Raw genomic sequence first — 23,293 nt, forward strand, 5'->3', positions numbered from 1 at the left:
TTACAATGACAATTTTGTGAAAAAATAAAAATAAAAAATAAAAATCTTAATCTTGCAAAGAATTGTGGGAAAAAATTACAACTTCAAATAACTCACCATGCCTCTTACTAAATGCATTGAAATGTCTACTTTCCAAAAATGGGTCATTTGGGGGCATTTGTACTTTCCTGGCTTGTTAGGGTCTCAAGAAATGAGATAGGCTGCCAGTACATCAGATGTGATACATTTTTTATGATTTGCACCATAGCTTGTAGACTCTAAAACTTTCACACAGACCAAATAATTTCCACTAATTTTGGGTTATTTTACCAAAGATATGTAGCAGTATAAATTGTGGCCAAAATTTATGAAGAAAAATTACTAATTTGCAAAATGTTATCACAATTAAGAATAAAAATAAAAAAAAAAATGTTTTTCTTCAAAATTTTCTGTCTTTTTTCATTTATAGCACAAAAAATAAAAAACCCAGAGGTGATCAAATACCACCAAAAGAAAGCTCTATTTGTATGAAAAAAGGACAAAAAAAGCATTTGGGTACAGTGTTGCATGACTGAATAATTGTCATTCAAAGTGTGAGAGCACTGAAAGCTGAAAATTGGTCTGGACAGGAGGAGGGGTTCAAGTGCCCATTAAGCAAGTGATTAATAGCCATTCAAACCCCTTGTGTCAACTTGTGTGCATGTTATCAGGCCAAAATCACTAGGTTATGTCAACTTTTGATCAGGGTCATTTGGGTAGTTTCTGTTGTGATTATGATTTAAAAAGTGTAAACCTCAAATTCATGAATTATGAAGGGAAGAGAAAGATATGAAGTAGTAATATAGAGAGGTAGGTCATCAGCATAAAGTAATAATTTATATTGGCAGGAGCTCACCTCAATCCCTTTAATTGCCTTATTCTCAGGGGGCAACCCTCTGGAGTGCCATTATGGAACATTAGAGAATGGGAAAGGAATCCATTAGATCTAAATTGATCCAAGGGCTTGCGGTAAAGGACTAGGATTTTATGGAGTATATTAGGTCCTAATCCTATTTGCTGGAGATGTGCCTTAAGAAGTTCCCAATTCACCCGGTTGAATGCTTTTCCTGCATTGACTAATATTAAAAATGCATTTTATTTTTCTGAGCATATTCCATCAGAGAAATAGTCTTGATTGTCCCGAGGTTCTCTGTTGGAAATAAAGCCCACCTGATCCAGATGTATTTAATCTGAAATATTTGGGGTAAGTCGATTAGCTAGCATCTTTGAATATAGGCAGAAATTGATATTTATGACAGAAAAAGGATGGTAGCTGCTACAAAGAGTGGCATCTTTAGCGGGTTTAGGTAGAACTGTAATATGTGCCTCCAATGACACGGATGGGAAAACTACAGTTGATGATATGGCATTATACATTTTTGTAATGAAAAAAGGAAAAAGAATCAGAAAAAAAAACTAAGAAAATCAGGGAGTAAAATCATCTGGCCCGGGGCTTCTAATTAGCTGGAGTGAAGAGATCGCTCTTGATAGTTTAGATAACCCTTACAGGCTGAGGAGCTATCTATAGCATCCACAGATAGAGTAGGGAGAGCAGTTTGTGTGATGTATTCCCTGATTTTAGCAGAAAGATCTTGATTTGAGGTATCTAACGAGATATTATAAAGACGATCATAAAATAAGCAAAACACTTCATTCATTTCTTTCGGATGATAGGTTATATGACCATACAATTTTTTTAATTTTGGGGATGAATGTTGTACCCTTTCTAGTTTCCAGTGCCCTAGCTAACATTCTACCTGGTTTATCTCCCTCCATATAATGATCTCTCCTAATGGCAGTTTTCCGATTCAATAGATCCATCAGTTGATGTCTAGCTTCAGAAAACTGTAATGCCACGTACACACGATCAGGATTTTGGTCGAAAAAAGATATGATGGCTTTTCCGACGGGATTTTGCTCAAGCTTGCCTTGCATACACACAGTCACACAAAAAGTTCAATGCTTCTGAGCATGCCTCAAATTGTTTACGAGCATGTATAGGAATTTTGCACGTCAGAATTGCTACAAGCTAGAGATGAGCTTCGTGTTCGAGTCGGACGTATGTGGCGCGTCATGGCCCATAATTCACTGCGGCATCGCAGTGCATTGCTGGCTGATGATTGGCCAAGCATGCACTATGACCCACATGCTTGGCCAATCACAGTGCCGTGTGTACAGAGAGCCATAATTGGCCAAAGCCAGGGAGGCTTTGGCCAATTATGGCTCAGGGCGTTTAGTACACGCCCCACATTATATAAGGCCGCCTGCACATCGGCCCTGTGTAGTGTGTTGCAGTGGAGAGAGATAGATAGACAGAGAAACAGTGTCATTTGATTTAAGTTAGAGTAGGCAGGTCGAGTTAGTTAGCTGCACTTGCAGTGTATTGTGTAAATATATGCATTCCAGGTGTTGTGTGTATATATATATATATATATATATATATATATATATATATATATATATATATATATATATATATGTATATATACTGTATTCAGTTTAGCTAGATCCTGTTCTTCTCTTCCTAATATACTGATAGGCAGGCAGGTGTTTTTACAGTATTTCCAGTTACTGTACTGTGTAGCCTGCACAGTTGCACCTACAGTATAGTTACCTGAAGCCAGGTGCTTGTGTAGGCTCTTGACGTATTTCCAGTTACTGTACTGTGTACACTGCACAGTTGCACCTACAGTATAGCTACCTGAAGCCAGGTGCTTGTGTAGGCTCTTGAAGTATTTCCAGTTACTGTACTGTGTAGCCTGCACAGTTGCACCTACAGTATAGTTACTTGAAGCCAGGTGCTTGTGTAGGCTCTTGACGTATTTCCATTTACTGTACTGTGTATCCTGCACAGTTGCACCTACAGTATAACTACCTGAAGCCAGGTGCTTGTGTAGGCTCTTGACGTATTTCCAGTTACTGTACTGTGTACCCTGCACAGTTGCACCTACAGTATAACTACCTGAAGCCAGGTGCTTGTGTAGGCTCTTGACGTATTTCCAGTTACTGTACTATGTACCCTGCACAGTTGCACCTACAGCTACCTGAAGACAAGTGCAGGTGTTCTCATACTAATAATACTACAGGCAGGCAGTTGATTCTGCTAGCTGCAGTATAATCAGTATATATATACATATATATATATATATATATTTATACCAGTTTTGTGCAGCTACATCTCACTGCAGGCCAATAGTATGTCTGGAAGGCCAACAAGGATAGGCAGACAGTCACAAGCCAATAAAAGAGGGCAAGCAGGCTCTGTGTCTAGAGGCAACAGTGCTGGTCATAGACACGGTGCGTCCTCATCAGCACGTGGCCGTGGGACATGCTTGGCCTTTTTTTCAGCAGCTGGCCATGTTGAGTCGCAACATGCAGAAGACTTGGTTGAGTGGATGACCAAGCCGTCCTCATCCACCTCATGCTCTCTCACCCTAGCTCAAGGTACTTTGTCTGGCAAAGCAGCTGCCAACGCGGCCTCTTCCCTCGGCTCAATGGCATCAGTGACTCCTTCCCTAGCCCCACCATGTCCTCCTGAGGAGTCCCCCGAACTGTTTGACCACAGTGTTGGGTATATGCTCCAGGAGGATGCCCAGTGTTTTGAAGGCTCCGATGATGGTACTCAGCTAGAGGAAGGCAGTAACGTGAGCCCAGACAGAGGGGGTACCCAAGAAGGACAGCAATCTGGCAGTCATGTTCCCCCTGCTGCAGCATACTGCCAGGTTTGCTCCAGTGATGAGGAGGAAGGAGATGATGAGGTCACTGACTCCACGTGGGTGCCTGATAGGAGAGAGGAGGAGGCACATCATCAACTAGGCAGGATGCCCTCCAGGGGCCAGCCTAAGGGCAGCACACTGACTGCATCACACCGCAAAGCTCCGCATGTGCAGGGCGCTGCTGTTTCTGTGCGTTATTCCAAAAGTTCTTTGGTGTGGGCCTTTTTTGAGACGAGTGCATCAGATCGCACCGCTGCTATTTGCAACATATGTCTCAAGCGTATCTCGCGTGGCCAAAACATCTCCCGCTTGGGCACCACATGCTTGACCAGACATATGTTGACCTGCCATGCAGTTCGTTGGCAATCATATCTAAAAGACCCACACCAAAGAACAAAGAGGACCTCTCCTTGCTCCTCATCAGCTGAGCTCTCCAACCCGACTATACCTTCAGTCCTCTCTGAGACCTGCACTGAGAGGAATGAATGTGTAGAATTAGGTGTGTCACAGCCAAGTACTTGTGGGCAATCTGCTTTTGGTACACCGACGTCAGATTGTACCAGGCAAATTTCCCTGCCCTAGCTGCTGCACCGCCGAAAGAAGTTCGCTCCCAGCCATCCACATGCCCAGCGGTTGAATGCTAGCTTGGCAAAATTGCTAGCACTTCAACTGCTACCTTTTCAGTTGGTAGACTCTGCCCCTTCAGTGAGTTTGTGGAATGTGTGGTTCTTCAGTGGCAGGTTCCCAAACGCCACTTTTTCTCACGGAAGGCAATTCCAGCTCTCTACCGGCATGTGTAAGGCAATGTCTTGGCCTCGCTGGACAGGGCGGTCAGTGGTAAGGTGCATATTACCGCTGACTCATGGTCCAGCGGGCATGGACAGGGACGTTACCTAAGTTTCACGGCACATTGGGTGACTCTGCTGGCAGCTGGGAAGGATGCAAGACAAGGTGCAGTAGTGTTGGAGGTTGTTCCACCACCACGCCTCCAAAATGCCACTACTGGTGATTCTGACACACCTCTCTCCTCCACCCCCTCCTCTTCTTCTTCCTCCATGGCCTCTTCCTGTGCTTTGTCCTCGGAACCAGTGGTGCTCCGTAGGTGTTCAAGGGGCTACGCAAGTACGCAGGCCAAGAGATGCCATGCGGTGCTTGAGCTGATGTGCTTGCGGGACAGGAGCCACACTGGGGCAGAGATTCTGTCAGCTCTGCAGGGGCAGGTTAAGAGGCGGCCACGCCAACTTAAGCCAGGAATGGTGGTTTGCGACAATGGCACCAACCTCCTCTCCGCCCTCTGACAGGGACAACTAACCCATGTGCCCTGTTTGGCTCACGTCCTTAACTTGGTGGTGCAGCGGTTCTTGGGCAGGTAGCTGGGCTTACAGGATCTCCTGAGGCAGGCCAGGAAAGTCTGTGTGCATTTCCGCCGGTCATATAATGCCAGTGCTCAGCTGGCAGACCTCCAAAAGGAATTTAACCAGCCCAAGAACTGCCTAATCTGTGACATGCCCACCAGGTGGAACTCAACGTTGGCCATGCTGCAGTGGCTGCACACGCAGCAGAGAGCCATCAATGAGTACCTGTGCGACTATGGCATCAGGACAGGGTCAGGGGAGCTTTTTTTTTTCCCCACATCAGTGGGCCATGATCAGGGATGCATGCACTGTCCTGTCACCATTTGAGGAGGCCACGAGGATGGTGAGCAGTGACAGTGCATGCATCAGTGACACTGTCCCCCTTGTCCACCTATTGGACTACACACTGGGTGGAATAATGGACAGGGTACTTGAGGCAGAACAGAGGCAGGAAGAGGAGGACTTCCTTAGCTCTCAAGGCCCCCTTTATCCAGACAGTGTTCCTGCGTGCCCGACGATCACACAGGAAGAGGATGAGGAGGAGGAGGATTGTGTCAGTATGGAGGTGGAGCCTGGCACTCAGCATCATCAGCAGTCCTTAAGGAATCATTTATAGTCCCAAGAAACCCATGGACTTGTACGTGGCTGGGAGGAGGTGGCTGCGGATCATGTCGTCCTTAGTGACCCAGAGGACTCCGGACCGAATGCCTCAGCAAACCTATGCTGCATGGCCTCCCTGATCCTGCAAAGCCTGCGGAAGTATCCTCGTATTCGTGGTATCAGGGAGAGGGATCAATACTGGCTGGCAACCCTCCTTGATCCACGTTACAAGAGTAAGGTTGCAGACCTTATCTTGCCATCGCAGAGGGAGCAGAGGATGAAACATCTTCGGGAGGCCTTGCAGAAAGGTCTGTACAACGCTTTCCCAGAGACTGGGAAGTTACAAACTCCTGTTCCTGGACAATGTGCTGCCGAGGCTTCGATCAGTCAAAGAAAGAAGCGTGGAGAAGGTGGCCGTCTGACCAATGCGTTCAGACAATTTTTTAGTCCGCAGCCCCAAGGTATGATCGGTTCCAGCAACCATCACCAGCGTCTGTTTTACATGGTGCAGGAATACCTAGGGGCAAGATCTGACTTGGACACCTTTCCCACCGAAAATCCTCTGGGTTACTGGGTCTTGAGGATGGATCACTGGCCAGAGCTAGCACAGTATGCAATTGAGCTACTGGCCTGTCCTGCATCCAGCGTTCTTTCGGAACGCACATTCATTGCTGCTGGAGGCTTTGTAACCGATCACAGGGTGCGCCTGTCCACCGACTCGGTTGATCGACTGACCTTCATAAAAGTGAATCAGTCTTGGATCACCATCAGATAACAAGCACCTAATGCTGATGTAACTGAATACATTTTTTTTTAAATGTCAGATCCCTTAAAGACTGCCTTTGCTGATGCTGAGTGACTATCCTCTTCCTCCTCAATGATCATGCTGATAGCTTGTAAGAATATTTTTGTTTCTGGGCGCCGCCACCGGTGGCTAAGGCCCAATTTTTCAACCCCTGTTTAACAGGGGCATGTAATTACAACTTTTGATGTAATTCTTTGCAGCAGGGCTTGTTCCTGTGCTCCAACTAGAGTATCTGTGAGGGGTTGCAGTGTTGTGGCACCAGTGCCTAAGGCCCAATTTTTCAAGCCCCTGTTTAACAGGGGCATGTAATTACAATTTTTGATGCAATTCTTTGCAGCAAGGCTCGTTCCTGTGCTCCAACTAGAGTATATGTGAGGGGTTGCAGTGTCGTGGCACCAGTGCCTAAGGCCCAATTTTTCAGCCCCTGTTTAACAGGGGCATGTAATTACAATTTTTGATGCAATTCTTTGCAGCAGGGCTCGTTCCTGCGCTCCAACTAGAGTATCTGTGAGGGGTTGCAGTGTTGTGGCACCGGCACCAGTGCCTAAGGCCCAATTTTTCTGTCCCTGTTCAACAGAGACATGTAATTAGAATTCTTGATCTAATATTTCACAGCAGGGCTCGTTCCAGCGCCCACCAAGGGTAACTGTGAGGACTTACAGTGTTGTGGCACCAGCACCAGCACCACCAAAGGCCCAATTTTTCTGCCCCTGTTCAACAGGTGCGTGTAATTACAATTCTTGATCTAATATTTCACAGCAGGGCTCGTTCCAGCACCCACCAAGAGTAACTGTGAGGACTTACAGTGTTGTGGCACCAGCACCACCACCATCACCAAAGGCCCAATTTTTCTGCCCTTGTTCAACAGGGGCATGTAATTATAATTCTTGAACTAATATTACACAGCAGGGCCTTGTGAGGGCTTACAGTGTTGTGGCAACACCAACACCTAAGGCCGCAATTTCTGCCGAGTATATAGGGCAGGCCCCTACTTTCAAACATCCAACTTACAAATGACTCCTACTTGCAAACTGAAGGAGACAACAGGAAGTGAGATGAAATCTACCCCTAGGAAGGGAAATTCTCTCCTGTAAGAGTTAATATGGGAAAAACGTTTCTCCTTTCCACTGATGCTTTATCACCAATCCTTGTTTCACTAAAAACCCCAAATTTTCTAAAAACATTTGTCATTGGGACAGACAGTAAGGTGAAATCTTCTGAAGAGGAGTGCAGACAGCAAAACAAATGTCACAGGGGTGATAACCCTTCCCTATGTTTTCCAAAAAGCTTAAAAATAGATTTTTTGGCTGGAGCTACACTTTAAAAATGTACCAGTTCAAAATTACAAACAGATTCTACTTAACAACAAACCTACAGTCCCTGTCTTGTCTGCACCGCCTGTATACTGCTGTTCAGAGTATATACTGCCTGTAATTTGGGTGCGGGGTTCCCTTTAATATCCATACAAGACCCAAAGGGCCTGGTAATGGACTGGGGGGCTACCCATGCTGTTTGTCTCACTGATTTTCATCCATATTTTTGGGACCCGACATTACACGAAAGCCACAAGCAGTTTTAAATGACTTTTATTCCTTTAAAAATGTAATTTTGTGCAGGGACTGTTCTAAGCACGGGTAACATGCGCCACTTTACAGGCATACTATAGACACCCCCCAGGTACAATATTTAATGGAATATTTCACTTTTTTTTCACTTTAAGCATCATTAAAATCACTGCTTCCAAAAAAACTGCCATTTTTAAAACTTTTTTGCATTGATACATGTCCCCTGGGGCAGGACCTGGGTCCCCAAACCCTTTTTAGGACAATACCATGTAAATTAGCCTTTAAAATTAGCACTGTTGATTTTGAATGTTCGAGTCCCATAGACTTCAATGGGGTTCTAATGTTCGTGCGAAGTTTCGGTCCGTTCGCAGGTTCTGGTGCGAACCGAACTGGGGGGTGTTCGGCTCATCCCTACTACAGACGATTGCATTTTTGGATAGGAACTTTTCCCAACGAAAAATTGAGAATATGCTCTCAATTTTTGTTGGCTGGAATTTGGCCAGCAAAAGTCTGATGGAGCATACACACGGTCGCCTTTTCCGACCAAAAGCTCTCATTGGTCTTTTGCTGGCCGAATTTCCGATCGTATGTACGCGGCATAACAGTATATCTTTAGATTGATTTCATTTATGAAAAGTTTTGAGTTGAGAAGTCTGAATGAACAATTTTTGAATTAACGATTTGCAGATTTTCTTTAAACGGGTTGTGCTTAATGGAAATTCCCCTTAGTACGCACTTTATTGTTTCCCATTGGGTGGGCAAAGGAGTGTAGTCATGTTGGTGGTACAAAATGAAATGGGAAATGACAGTTGCAATCCTGCCTACACTCTGTGTCTCAACAGGTTGTCATTTAATCTCCATGTCCAGTCCTGTCTAGATATATTTGGTAGTGGAAGAGATAAGTTTACAGGGACATGGTCAGACCAAATTAAATGCCCTATCTCGCATTGCCGTTTGAAAGTAAGAGCATTTTGACTAACAAAGAAAAAGACAATGCAAGAATAAGAAGAATGGACTGCAGGATGCGTATGTACTATGTTACCATTTAGGAAAATATTTATTTTGAAAAACAGGAACATGAGAGAAACGAAAATTAGTCTCCTGAAAAAACACAACATTGATCTTATAATCTTATGGGGCGTACACACGGTCGGACTTTTCGGCTACAAAAGTCCGACAGCCCGTCCGACAAACTTTCAATGGACTTTTGGCGGACTTGCGGCGGACTTTCTAACGAACGGACTAGCCTACATACGATCACACAAAAGTCCGACGGAGTCGTACGTGATGATGTACACCGGACTAAAATAAGGAAGTTGATAGCCAGTAGCCAATAGCTGCCCTAGCATGGGTTTTTGTCCGTCGGACTAGCATACAGACGATCGGATTACTGGGTCCGGCGGAGTTACGACGTAAAAATTTGAAGCATGTTCCAAATCTAAAGTCTGTCAGATTTGTGACTGGAAAAGTCCGCTGAAAGTCCGGGGAAGCCCACACACGATCGGATTGTCCGCCAGATTTAGTCCGTCAGCGTCCGTCGGACTTTTGTAGCCGAAAAGTCCGACCGTGTGTACGCCCCATTACACTTGTGAATATGATAAAGTATTTGTGATCTCATGCATGTCTCGTTCAAACCTTTAGTGCTGAAGAAGAATAAGGTGAACATAGTTATGCTTTATGGAAAATTCCTGTAGGATAACATATTGTAAACAAAACAAAAAAAAAAAAAAAAAGGAGGAAAGATTTAGAAAGAAGCTCTAGAAAGTCTAGGGAATAAGATCTAACAGTGGAAAAAAACACCACTACTTCAAAATCTCTACTAGGGGTGTGGAGTATGCCCTAAATGGGGAAGCATGTCTAACCAGGGAAGGAGGCAGACACCGGGAACCAACCCGGGTGATGCTATATTGTAAAGATTTTTAATGAACATATTGAAATACAAAAATATATATAAAAAATAGCAGCTCTTGAATAAATAATAGATGACATACAACTTGTATATCGGAAAGTAATTGCAGTAGCAATAACAATAACACTACAGAGTGACCCTGCATATCCATATTATTAGTCCTTTTAGGTGGATAAGCCCTCTCTGGGCACATTTCTTTTTTTTTTTTTCCAATAAAAGTTTTTATTTAGTTAGGATAAAAGACTATTGTAACAAAACAAGAGATATGAGTAATACAATCTTACATATCATCCACATAACAGCTTATTACGGTAAGGTTTAGATCATATCATGGGTCCAGCCTTAGTGATTATTTCAACCAGCTTCAAGCAAAATCTGATCCAGGTTAGGATCCATCTATATGTATAATCTTACACATGAAACGGTTTATATGTTACAATTTACAAAATAATTTTGTAAGTGTCTGATATGACCTCATTAGTAAAATAATACAATAAAATAATAGGATAATCAGAAATAAGTGAGAAGAAAAAGAAAGGAAAGGGGGGAAAGAGAAAAGAATGGGAATAGGAACATCTTAGCTCCTTGTCAGTTGTGCCAGCATAGGATAAAAGGATCATACTCCATCTAGATCCACTCTGATGCATTATTTGCCCTGTAAAGAGGATATGTGGGGAACACATTTGCCAGCAGTTAACCATTCTGCATCTTGGCAAAGTCATCTGAGTATTTGAAGATGAACCAAGCTCTCCATAGTTTATGAAATTTGTCTGTTTTTTCTGTTGTCATTGCCACAGTTTCTTCCATTCTGTATAGTGAGTCAACCTCAGAGAGCCATTCTGCTAAGGTGGGTGTGTGTGTTGTTTTCCAATGTCTTGGTATGATGGTTTTTGCAGCATTTAACATATGGCGTACTACTGATTTTTTGTACCTACTGAATGAGTAATTAGAGATATGTAACAGGCAACATTCTGGGGATAAATCTAGTTCAGTTTCTGTTATCGCATGTATCCTGGAACACACCTCGTCCCAGAAGGCACGTATTAGCGGACAATTCCACCATATGTGCAGCATGTCTCCCTTGTCGGAGCCACATCTCCAGCAGACCTCAGAGGTCTCTGGGTACCAAGCGCGCAGTCTGACCGGGGTGAGGTACCAGTTTGTCAGTACCTTGTATGAGGTTTCCTGAGCGCAGTTTCCCACTCTTTTTTTATGTCTGCTTGGTTGTCTGTTTTGGCTGGTCTGCAACCAACTATACATTAGTGAGGTTGCTTTGCTCACCTGCTCTCCAGTAATGCATAATTGTTCAAAATTCGTTTGTTCTCTCAGGAAAAGCTCTCTGTTAGCAGTGCAGAGAATGTAATCATGTAGCTGTCTGTACTGCCAGTGGGTGAAGTGTTTGGCCTGTAATTCTGTCTGTAGTTGGGCAAAGGTTTTCAAACTACCATTTTCTAAACAATGGGCTACTGTGGTTGGGGTTTTACCATCCCTATGTGGGAAGGATGCTGTGGTGTGGCCTAATGCAAACTCCTTATTATTAATTAGTGGGGTTAAGGGGCCTGGGGAGGATGTGAGATTGTAAAGATGTGACACTGTCTGAAAGACCATCAGCGTTGGGCCAATTGTAGGGTGTCGATCTAAGTCAGGTGAGCGGACTCCTTTATTGACCCACGGTAAAAATCTTAGGGGTATCTCTGTTTGTAAGCTTTCTAGGCTGACCCATACTTTTGAGGAAGCATGACAGTTCCAATCAAGAATGCGAGTCAGGTGTGCCGCGTAATAGTAGTGTTTAAAATGTGGTAAGTTGATACCTTCCTCTGCTTTCGTGTTCATCAATGTTTTCATGCTAATACGCGATTTCTTTCCCACCCAGATAAAGTCTCTTAGTATGGCATGTAGTGTGGAGAAGAACTTTTTAGGCAATCTGATGGGCAATGTGTGGAATAAGTATAATGCCCTGGGCAAGACCGTCATTTTTATTGCCGCCGCTCTCCCAAACCATGACAGCGGTTTAAGATTCCACTGTCGAAGGTCCTGTTGCAAACTGTGTAGGAATGGGAGAAAGTTTTGTATGTAAATGCTGTTTAAGTCAGGGGTGAGCCATATCCCGAGGTACTTAAGTTTGGAGTCAACCCATTTGAAGGGGCAATTTGACTTAGTATCTAGGAGCTGTTTCGGGTTTAAGGAAATATTCAGTGCTTCTGACTTTTCATAATTGATTTTAAAATTGGAGATATATCCAAACAAATGAAATTCTTTTACAAGGTTGGGGATCGACGTGTGTGGTTGTGTAACCACAAACAACAAGTCGTCTGCATAAGCCGTTATTTTATGACAAGTCTGACCCAGGGTTAGACCTTTTAGACCTTTTATCGATGTGTTCCTATTTATTGTGCGTATACAGGGTTCTAACTTCAAAATGAATAGGATCGGAGACAGGGGGCAGCCCTGTCTCGTACCATTATGAATTTGTACCGGTTCTGAGAGGGATCCATTCATTTTTAATCTAGCCGTCGGGTTCTGATATAGCGTCGCAATCCATGTTAGCATGTTGGTCCGAAGACTTCAAACATATAATCCCAAGCCACCCTATCGAAGGCCTTCTCCGCATCCGTGGATAGGAGAAGGCCTCCAGTCGAGTTCCCTCTAAGGGAGTGAATGAGATTTAGTGCTGTAATCACGTTATCATGGGTCTCTCTTCCCGGCATGAACCCCGCTTGATCTGGGCCAATAACATCAGCCAGAAATCTACTGATTCTTGTCGCAATAATTTTGGACAAGAGTTTCATATCCAAGTTAAGTAAGGATATTGGCCTGTAGCTTGAGCAGATGTTGGGGTCCTTGCCGGGTTTGGGGATTACCGTTATATGCGCCGTATTAAATGAAGGCGGGAGGTTTTGAGGTGTTGTGAGAGAGTTTAAGGCCTGTAATAAGGGTTTAGCTAAAAGATGCGCAAATGTCTTATAGTATATGGCTGTGTAGCCATCTGGGCCTGGGCTTTTCCCTGTTTTTAAGGACTTGATCGCTTGCATGAGCTCCATAAGCTCTATTGGCCTATCAATTTCCAGTGCATCATTCTCCATGATGCAAGGTAATCCACTTTGTGTTAGGTATTGTGTTATAATCTTCTTTCTCAAGCCCTCCATAGCCTCAGGCTTATGTGGGGGTGGGAGATTGTACAATTTCGTGTAGAACCCATGGAACTCAGCCGCGATCCGGTCTGTGGCATGTGCTAGTTTGTCCTCTCTATTTTTAATACTCGTGATAGTGTTACTTGCACGTATATCTCTCAAGGCCCTCGCCAAAAATTTGCCACTTTTGTTCCCGTGTTCATAGAAAAAACCCCTGCGAAAGAATAATATTCCTTTTGCTTGTAAGTCTAATTTTTCCTGTAATTCTTTACGGGCTAATAAAAGTTCTTCGGCCGTATTCACTGCCAATGATCTTTTATGTTGGGTTTCTAAGGCCTGCAGTTTGTCTAAGGTGGCTTTTAGTTCTTTCTCTGCGTTCTTCTTTTTTAGTGAGGCTAGGCTGATGAGTTTGCCTCTCAGCACACATTTATGGGCCTCCCATATCATAATATGTGATACGTCCTCTGTAGAGTTTTCTCTAAAATATGTTTTTATGGCCTCCGTCACAGATTCTAGGGTCACAGGGTCTGTCAGCAAGGTCGAATTTAGTCTCCAGCATCCCTGTCTTTTAGGTGTATTTTGAAGTTGTAGCGATAAAGAGATCGGGGCATGGTCAGATATTGTCCTTGTTCCTATGTGTGCTTCTGTCAAAATATTCAAGTCTCTTTGTGTTATAAACACAAAGTCTATGAGAGAGTACTTGTTGTGTATCGTGGAAAAGTACGTATAGTCTCTCCCCTGTGGATGAGCTATTCGCCACGTATCTTTAGGAGTTAATTTACTAAGTAAAACTCTAATCTTCTTAAGTACGCGATATGTTATGGATGATTTACCATTTGATGTATCCTGAAGGGGGTCCAATGGAACATTGAAGTCCCCTCCAAGGATTATACACCCAGAAGCAAATTCTGTGAGCACATCAATCAGTTTTTGGCAGAAGGTCACATGCACTGTGTTCGGAAAATACACGTTTGCTAGCGTGACTGGGCGTTTCCCAATTGTCCCTCTGAGAAGAAGAAACCAGCCTCCCGGGTCTGCTAGTTGTTGGGTGAGCTCAAAACCTGAGTTTTTCCCAATTAGGATTGAGACGCCTTTTGTTTTAGATTCTGTGTTAGTGGCATGATAAGCCTTAGTGAAGTACCGGTCAGTTAGTTTGGGGATAGAGTTAGCTTTAAAATGAGTTTCCTGAAAGAATACAAAGGCCGGCTTCCTCTCCCCCAGGTGGCGCAAAAGTTGTGTGCGCTTTTGGGGTGTGTTGAGTCCTCTGACATTATGAGATATTACTGTAGGGCTTTTGCCCAATGAGGAGTATACCATGATGACTGAGGCTGACTCACTTAGCACTACAGTTTAGAGTACAGAGATCGGGGGGTGTGTAAGGATCAGGAACGTAAAAAGGAAAGAAAGGAAAGAGAAATAATAGTAGAAGAGAGGTATGGTCCCACTCCCGACACTAAGAGAGTGAGATCCGTCTATGTGGTATTTAACCTCTGAGTAAGAGCCCCTAGAGGAATTTATGTAATTTGGGGCCTTGAACGGGCGCACCGATGAGGGCTCCACCAAAGTGGAGCGTCACCAATGCGTCCGCTGTTCGCCACCCACAGTGGGGGAGGTGGGGGGTGCGACCAGAGTTATGTCCTCAATCACCTCTCCAGTAAAACTTAACACTCTATGGAGATGTATCATTAAGTTTAGAGAACTCCTCCCACCCCCGGACTCCTAAAATTTTTGCAAAAGAATAAACATTAACAATTATAAACGGCAACCGACATCTCTATAAAATGTAAACCATCTTCAGAGAAAATATAACATCACTTAGGTTAGACTTAGGCAAACACACCTATTTTCTAATGCCTGGCATATCTTGTGGTGTTTCCTATGTTACAAGTGTAGTTGCAGGCATGTTGCCTATGAGTGAGCAGTAGATAGGAAGACACAGGCAATTGTGTGGATGCCGACAGACAAGGATCTATCACAGTTTATGTGTCATTATTAGTTTATCTCTTGTCTGCAGCAATCCGTAATAGCAGTTCTTACCCAACTTTGCTTGTGGAAGAAAAGTTCACTCCTTCACCAGCTTGTGAGGCCGCCTGTGTCTGTATGAACTGCTTCTGCTGGAAGGCTCTACAAAAATCGCAAATGGAACTAAAAATAAAAAACATTAATCAAACTGATCGGTATCCCAATTGAGCAAATGAAGTTGTGTTCCTAAGTCTTCCAGTGGGTCTTAGTATGAACAGTTCTCATGTGTCCTCCTCTTCACTCTGGGTCAGTGTCAGGTAGCAAAGCTCTGGAAACATTAGGGTGTTTCTTAGTGGAGCTAGGGCCTGGAGCATTTTGTTTCTGATATTTCCCTTTCTTGTGAGGTGGTTTCATGGGGGTCGCATGCGGTGATGCCTGCATTTCCAATATCGCTGGGGGAATATGGAACTCCCCATACCAATCCGGCAAGTCTGGCGTAGGAATAGTTGTTTGCCTTGGAAGGTCGCGTTTAATGCAAAAGGAAATTTCCATCTATAGGGAATGCCTTGTCTGCGCAGTGCATCCAGTAGGGGGCGCAGGGCTCTCCTGTTGTTCAAAGTGATAGGCGAAAGGTTTTGGTAGATGGAGATTTCAGTGTCATTAAACATAATGTGATCATTGTGCCTTGCTTTGGCCATTATATCTTCCTTTAGTTTAAAGTTGGGTATGCAACAAATTATGTCCCGTGGGGGAGCAGTGTCGGCCGGTCTTGCTCTTAAAGCTCTATGCGCTCTGTCAAAATCGATCGGTGTGTCTGTTTGGCGCTCTAGCAATTCATTAAACACATATTGTAATGCAGAGGTGATGTTGCCCCTTATGTTGTGTCTTCTCCCCCTGTTATCAAGATCTTCCAGCTGACGATTCATCTCAATGAGTCGTGCTGAGTGAGTGTCAGTGATCGTATTGAGGCGTGCAATAGCTTTATCTCTTCTCAGGCCTGCCATCTCTACCCCCTCCATTTTCCCTGATAGGGACAGCACATCAGTTTTAAGTAATGTTATGGCTGAGAAGAGGGTGCCCTTGATATCGGCTGCTATTTTCCTCATGGCAGTGAGTGTAAGAGGCAAATCTGGGGTCGGGGTATCCCTTACCAAATCTTCCTCCGCGTACTGCGAGTCCTCATTGAACTCCTCGTCTCCATGAGGCCACGCCATCTTGGTCTGGGCCTTGAGACTCCGGGGTTGAGTCTTAAAAATGTCCGGGATGTTTCTCGAGCCAGAAAGAGGTGCTGAGCGGTGGGGGTGATTGCCAGAGTTGTGGCGAGTGGGTCTGCTCATCCTTGCTGTTAGCGTCGGTGCCGTTTTCGCTGAAGGAGCCGAGGGTGCAGCGGAGCTCTTCTATTCTGCTGCCATCCTCATCGCGCGCCAAGCCATGCCCCCTGGGCACATTTCTTACCACTCATACAGAGCAGAATAACCGAAATATACCGCCACATTTGCCTCACCAGTAACCTAAAAACGTATTAAGAAAAAATCTCCTGTTCTTTTTTTTCCCCTCCATTTCCTTCTCCCTTCTCTGCTTTATATTTCCTAGAGAAGCAAATTGAAAAGGGCATATCGATATTGTATCCATATAGCATTTAAATCTAATCATATTCTATAACAATAGTAGGAGGAGAATAAGGGGATTATAACGGTGCCAAAAAATTGTTAGGATACTATATAATGACACGTTAATATAAATATATAATGTAACAGATTAAAAAGGGTATACAATAAATATACACAAGAAAAGAAAAAAAAAAAGAAAAAGAAAAAAAAAAGTTTCTAGATTTCTAGATTTAGAAATCCATTTGGATTCTAATGGAACTCTTTATTTGGCACTACACCGGAAGCCAACGTCCAGTAACACCATCCTTCAAGCAGGTAGTGCACATCCAAAACCACTACTTAATAGTATCCCTTTCAGTCAGTACCTTCGCATCAAACGAAACTGCTCACATGAAACGAACTTCTTTAAAGCCTCTTATGATCTCTACCACAGGTTAAGGAATAGAGGATACAGCCATAAACTCTTGAAGCAAGCTTTTAATAAGGTGAAAAAGTTGGATAGGAAAAAACTTATTTTCTCCACCAAGAATCGTGAAACTTCCCAGCCTGTCCGTCTCATCACACAATTTTCTAAACATCATAATCAAGTGAGAGACATTCTCAATAAATTTTGGCCATTACTGACTGCAGATACAGTCATTAAAAAATACATTAAACCCTATCCGGATATAACCTACCGACGATCTCCCTCATTAAGAGATTGTTTGATAACTAGCCACCATTCCCCCATGCAGGCGCCTTCCCTAACTGCCCCAGGCACTTTTCCTTGCGGAAAATGTGACGTATGCAAATTCATTTATGACTCCCGAGAAATACCGCTTCCTAATGGCTCCACCCATACTATTAAATACACAATCACTTGTCAAACTGTGGGAATAGTCTACCTGGCCACTTGTCGCTGCGGATGCTATTATGTCGGCAAGACCAAACGTCCGTTTTACATACGCATCAGAGATCACATAAAACCATTGTACAAATGTACCTCAACCACTGAGGTACCGAAATTGTTACCAAATTTATTGGGATGAGGTGCCGTATTATATTGGGGACTATCTAGTCAAAAACCTTCTTTTTTCTAATCATATTCTGTTTGAATATGATTAGATCTAAATACTCTATGGATTGATGTAACGAACACCAATAAAATCTAAACAGTGCCCCATCAAGGAGCACATCTTCTCATACAGTTCAAAGAACTGACCTATCCGAGAGGGCCAGAACAAATACATATAGCTATATGGGCAAAACCAAGCATAATCTAAAAGAAAATCACATATAAGAGGAGACTAAGGGGGAATATAATCAACATGTAAAAATACATAAGGGGTCCATATAGTGAACTTGGTGTTGAGTTCTTCACTTTAAGGTCATCACAGGGGACAAGGGGGCACTCTTTACATCTAGATACGGAAAGGTTTCTTCACAGTAAGAGCTGTGAAAATGTGGAATAGACTCCCTCCAGAGGTGGTTCTGGCCAGCTCAGTAGATTGCTTTAAAAAAGGCCTGAATTCTTTCCTAAACGTATATAATATAACTAGGTGCTAACATTTACAGTTAAAGTTGATGAAGGGAAAATCTGATTGCCTTTCCGGGGATCAGGAAGGAATTTTTCCCCCTGGTGTAGCACATTGGATCAGGCTTTGCTGGGGTTTTTCGTCTTCCACTGGATCAACTGTGTGTATAGGAATATGTACATGGGATTGTATGATTTTATTTTATTTTTTTATTGGTTGATCTAGATTGACTTGTGTCTTTTTTCAACCAATCTAACTATGTAACTACAATATATAAGACAAAGGGGGGAAAAAACTACCAGAGCCCTCATTTGGCTCCTGGATAGACCAGTTATCTACTGCTCATACAGGACTTTCAGGACATAAACTGGAATAATCCAGGTAAGCATCTTAAAAGAGGGTGGGGGGGGGGCAATATTCCATAATTTAGAGGCCCTGAGGTATATCTGATTGTTGATTGTTCACAGCATAATAATAATACTAACATCTAACAAATAATGCCAGATTAGTATTCTTTCAAAAATGGAAGATAATTTGTATGACATAAGTACGCTCCGAATAAAAAGGAAAAGGAAAAATATATATATATTCTACCAGCTGTTTCTGATACCAACTTTTATTCTAAAATTAACTTATTATGCCCCGTACACACGGTCGGATTTTCCGACGGAAAATGTGTGATAGGACCTTGTTGTCGGAAATTCCGACCGTGTGTAGGCTCCATCACACATTTTCCATCGGATTTTCCGACACACAAAGTTTGAGAGTGGGATATAAAATTTTCCGACAACAAATTCTGTTGTCGGAAATTCCGATCGTGTGTACACAAATCCGACGGACAAAGTGCTACGCATGCTCAGAATTAGGGATGAGCCGAACACCCCCCTGTTCGGTTCGCACCAGAACATGCGAACAGGAAAAAAGTTCGTTCGAACATGCGAACACCGTTAAAGTCTATGGGACACGAACATGAATAATCAAAAGTGCTAATTTTCAAGGCTTATATGCAAGTTATTGTCATAAAAAGTGTTTGGGGACCTGGGTCCTGCCCCAGGGGACATGGATCGATGCAAAAAAAAGTTTTAAAAACGGCCGTTTTTTCAGGAGCAGTGATTTTAATAATGCTTAAAGTCAAACAATAAAAGTGTAATATCCCTTTAAATTTCGTACCTGGGGGGTGTCTATAGTGTGCCTGTAAAGGGGCGCATGTTTCCTGTGTTTAGAACAGTCTGACAGCAAAATGACATTTTGAAGGAAAAAACTCATTTAAAACTACTCGCGGCTATTGCATTGCCGACAATACACATAGAAGTTCATTGATAAAAACGGCATGGGAATTCCCCAAAGGGGAACCCCGAACCAAACTTAAAAAAAAAAAATGACGTGGGGGTCCCCCTAAATTCCATACCAGGCCCTTCAGGTCTGGTATGGATATTAAGGGGAACCCCGGCCAAAATTTAAAAAAAAAAATGACGTGGGGTTCCCCCTAAATTCCATACCAGACCCTTCAGGTCTGGTATGGATTTTAAGGGGAACCCCGCGCCAAAAAAAAAAAAAAAAACGGCGTGGGGTCCCCCCAAAAATCCATACCAGACCCTTATCCGAGCACGCAACCTGGCAGGCCGCAGGAAAAGAGGGGGGGACAAGAGTGCGGCCCCCCCTCCCTCCTGAACCGTACCAGGCCACATGCCCTCAACATTGGGAGGGTGCTTTGGGGTAGCCCCCCAAAACACCTTGTCCCCATGTTGATGAGGACAAGGGCCTCATCCCCACAACCCTGGCCGGTGGTTGTGGGGGTCTGCGGGCGGGGGGCTTATCGGAATCTGGAAGCCCCCTTTAACAAGGTGACCCCCAGATCCCGGCCCCCCCCCTGTGTGAAATGGTAAGGGGGTACATAAGTACCCCTACCATTTCACGAAAAAAGTGTCAAAAATGTTAAAAATGACAAGAGACAGTTTTTGACAATTCCTTTATTTAAATGCTTCTTCTTTCTTCTATCTTGCTTCATCTTCTGGTTCTTCTGGCTCTTCTGGTTCTTCTGGTTCTTCCTCCGGCGTTCTCGTCCAGCATCTCCTCCGCGGCGTCTTCTGTCTTCTTCTCCTCGGGCCGCTCCGCACCCATGGCATGGGGGGGAGGCTCCCGCTCTTCTCTTCTTCTCTTCTTCTTTTCTTCTTTTCTTCTTTTCTTCTCTTCTTCTCTTCTTCTTTATTTTTTTCTCCGGGCCGCTCCGCAATCCATGCTGACATGGAGGGAGGCTCCCGCTGTGTGACGGCGCTCCTCGTCTGACAGTTCTTAAATAACGGGGGGGGCGGGGCCACCCGGTGACCCCGCCCCCCTCTGACGCACGGTGACTTGACGGGACTTCCCTGTGACGTCACGGGGAATGCCACAGGGAAGTCCCGTCAAGTCACCGTGCGTCAGAGGGGGGCGGGGTCACCGGGTTGGCCCCGCCCCCCCGTTATTTAAGAACTGTCAGACGAGGAGCTTCGTCACACAGCGGGAGCCTCCCTCCATGTCAGCATGGATTGCGGAGCGGCCCGGAGAAGAAAATGAAGAAGAAGAGAAGAAGAGAAGAAAAGAAGAAAAGAAGAAAAGAAGAAGAGAAGAAGAGAAGAGCGGGAGCCTCCCCCCCATGCCATGGGTGCGGAGCGGCCCGAGGAGAAGAAGACAGAAGACGCCGCGGAGGAGATGCTGGACGAGAACGCCGGAGGAAGAACCAGAAGAACCAGAAGAGCCAGAAGAACCAGAAGATGAAGCAAGATAGAAGAAAGAAGAAGCATTTAAATAAAGGAATTGTCAAAAACTGTCTCTTGTCATTTTTAACATTTTTGACACTTTTTTCGTGAAATGGTAGGGGTACTTATGTACCCCCTTACCATTTCACACAGGGGGGGGGCCGGGATCTGGGGGTCACCTTGTTAAAGGGGGCTTCCAGATTCCGATAAGCCCCCCGCCCGCAGACCCCCACAACCACCGGCCAGGGTTGTGGGGATGAGGCCCTTGTCCTCATCAACATGGGGACAAGGTGTTTTGGGGGGCTACCCCAAAGCACCCTCCCAATGTTGAGGGCATGTGGCCTGGTACGGTTCAGGAGGGAGGGGGGGCCGCACTCTTGTCCCCCCCTCTTTTCCTGCGGCCTGCCAGGTTGCGTGCTCGGATAAGGGTCTGGTATGGATTTTTGGGGGGACCCCACGCCGTTTTTTTTTTTTTTTTTTGGCGCGGGGTTCCCCTTAAAATCCATACCAGACCTGAAGGGTCTGGTATGGAATTTAGGGGGAACCCCACGTCATTTTTTTTTTTTAATTTTGGCCGGGGTTCCCCTTAATATCCATACCAGACCTGAAGGGCCTGGTATGGAATTTAGGGGGACCCCCACGTCATTTTTTTTTTTTAATTTTGGTTCGGGGTTCCCCTTTGGGGAATTCCCATGCCGTTTTTATCAATGAACTTCTATGTGTATTGTCGGCAATGCAATAGCCGCGGGTAGTTTTAAATGAGTTTTTTCCTTCAAAATGTCATTTTGCTGTCAGACTGTTCTAAACACAGGAAACATGCGCCCCTTTACAGGCACACTATAGACACCCCCCAGGTACGAAATTTAAAGGGATATTACACTTTTATTGATTGACTTTAAGTATTATTAAAATCACTGCTCCTGAAAAAACGGCCGTTTTTAAAACTTTTTTTTGCATTGATCCATGTCCCCTGGGGCAGGACCCAGGTCCCCAAACACTTTTTATGACAATAACTTGCATATTAGCCTTTAAAATTAGCACTTTTGATTTCTCCCATAGACTTTTAAAGGGTGTTCCGCGGCATTCGAATTTGCCGCGAACACCCCAAATTGTTCGCTGTTCGGTGAACTTGCGAACAGCCAATGTTCGAGTCGAACATGAGTTCGACTCGAACTCGAAGCTCATCCCTACTCAGAATAAATAAAAAGATGAAAGCTATTGGCCACTGCCCCGTTTATAGTCCCGACGTACGTGTTTTACGTCACCGCGTTTAGAACGATCGGATTTTCTGACAACTTTGTGTGACCGTGTGTATGCAAGACAAGTTTGAGCCAACATCCGTCAGAAAAAATCCTAGGATTTTGTTGTCGGAATGTCCGAACAAAGTCCGACCGTGTGTACGGGGCATTAGAATTAGACAAGAGGGCGAGAAGGGCCCTCCTCAGCAAGTGCCAACCAGTGGGCACCTCAATATTTGCAGCTCCCAAAATAACGAAGAGGGCCTGTAACTGATCTGGGAGGTGAAGTCGAAAGGATGTGCTTGTGCATCACAATATGGAAGGGGTGACTCCACGTGTAATGTGCTCCATGTTCTCTATTAAGATCAAGTAACGGTTTTAGCATCCTCCGGATAGCGAGTGTAGACTTTGAAAGATCATGCAGGAGGAGTATGTGCACCCTCAGACTCTACTGGACCAGAATGCCAAGCTCTTTGCATTTTATCCTCTTTAATAAAAAAAAGTGAACCCAAAGAGCACATCTCCTGGGCTGAAAGAGGAGGAATCGCTCTGGGGACCAGCCATCCTATGTACTCTGTCTAATTCAAGCTTCTAATTCATTCATCTTAAACTTCTACAATGGGCCCATCAGATCCTCTTTTCCTGTTACACCATTCCACAGAACCACGGCACCACCTCCTAATGAGCTTTATCACTGACCTCTCTCCTTCTGATAGCTGTTTGGTTATTTGAGTATTAGTGGATTGCATTTCTAAAACAACACACTTTGTATCCCTCCATCTTCAGACATCATGGCCTGTAAACCCACAGTGTCTCTGGATATATCTCTGCAGTTTTCCTCAGTCTATCAACCACAAACCAATAAATAAAATGAGAAAATCAATTAAGTTCTGCAATATACCCATGTGTCTACTTATAATGGTGATTGGGCTGCCCTCCAACCTTGGGCTGAATTGACTCACAATAACCATCTTAGTGCCTGCACCAAGGAATCCACATTCTTTATTGGCTATGACAAGCATCCACATCTTCCTTTTTTCCAATTACTTGTTCTCCAGAGATTACTGCATGGTGTGCTATGCAGAAAAGCAAAATTTGGTCTCAGAGTCTCAGATTCAAAATCAACACCATTACT

The sequence above is a fragment of the Aquarana catesbeiana genome, linkage group LG03 (genome assembly GCF_042186555.1).
Source record: "Aquarana catesbeiana isolate 2022-GZ linkage group LG03, ASM4218655v1, whole genome shotgun sequence".
Classification (NCBI taxonomy): Eukaryota; Metazoa; Chordata; class Amphibia; order Anura; family Ranidae; genus Aquarana; species Aquarana catesbeiana.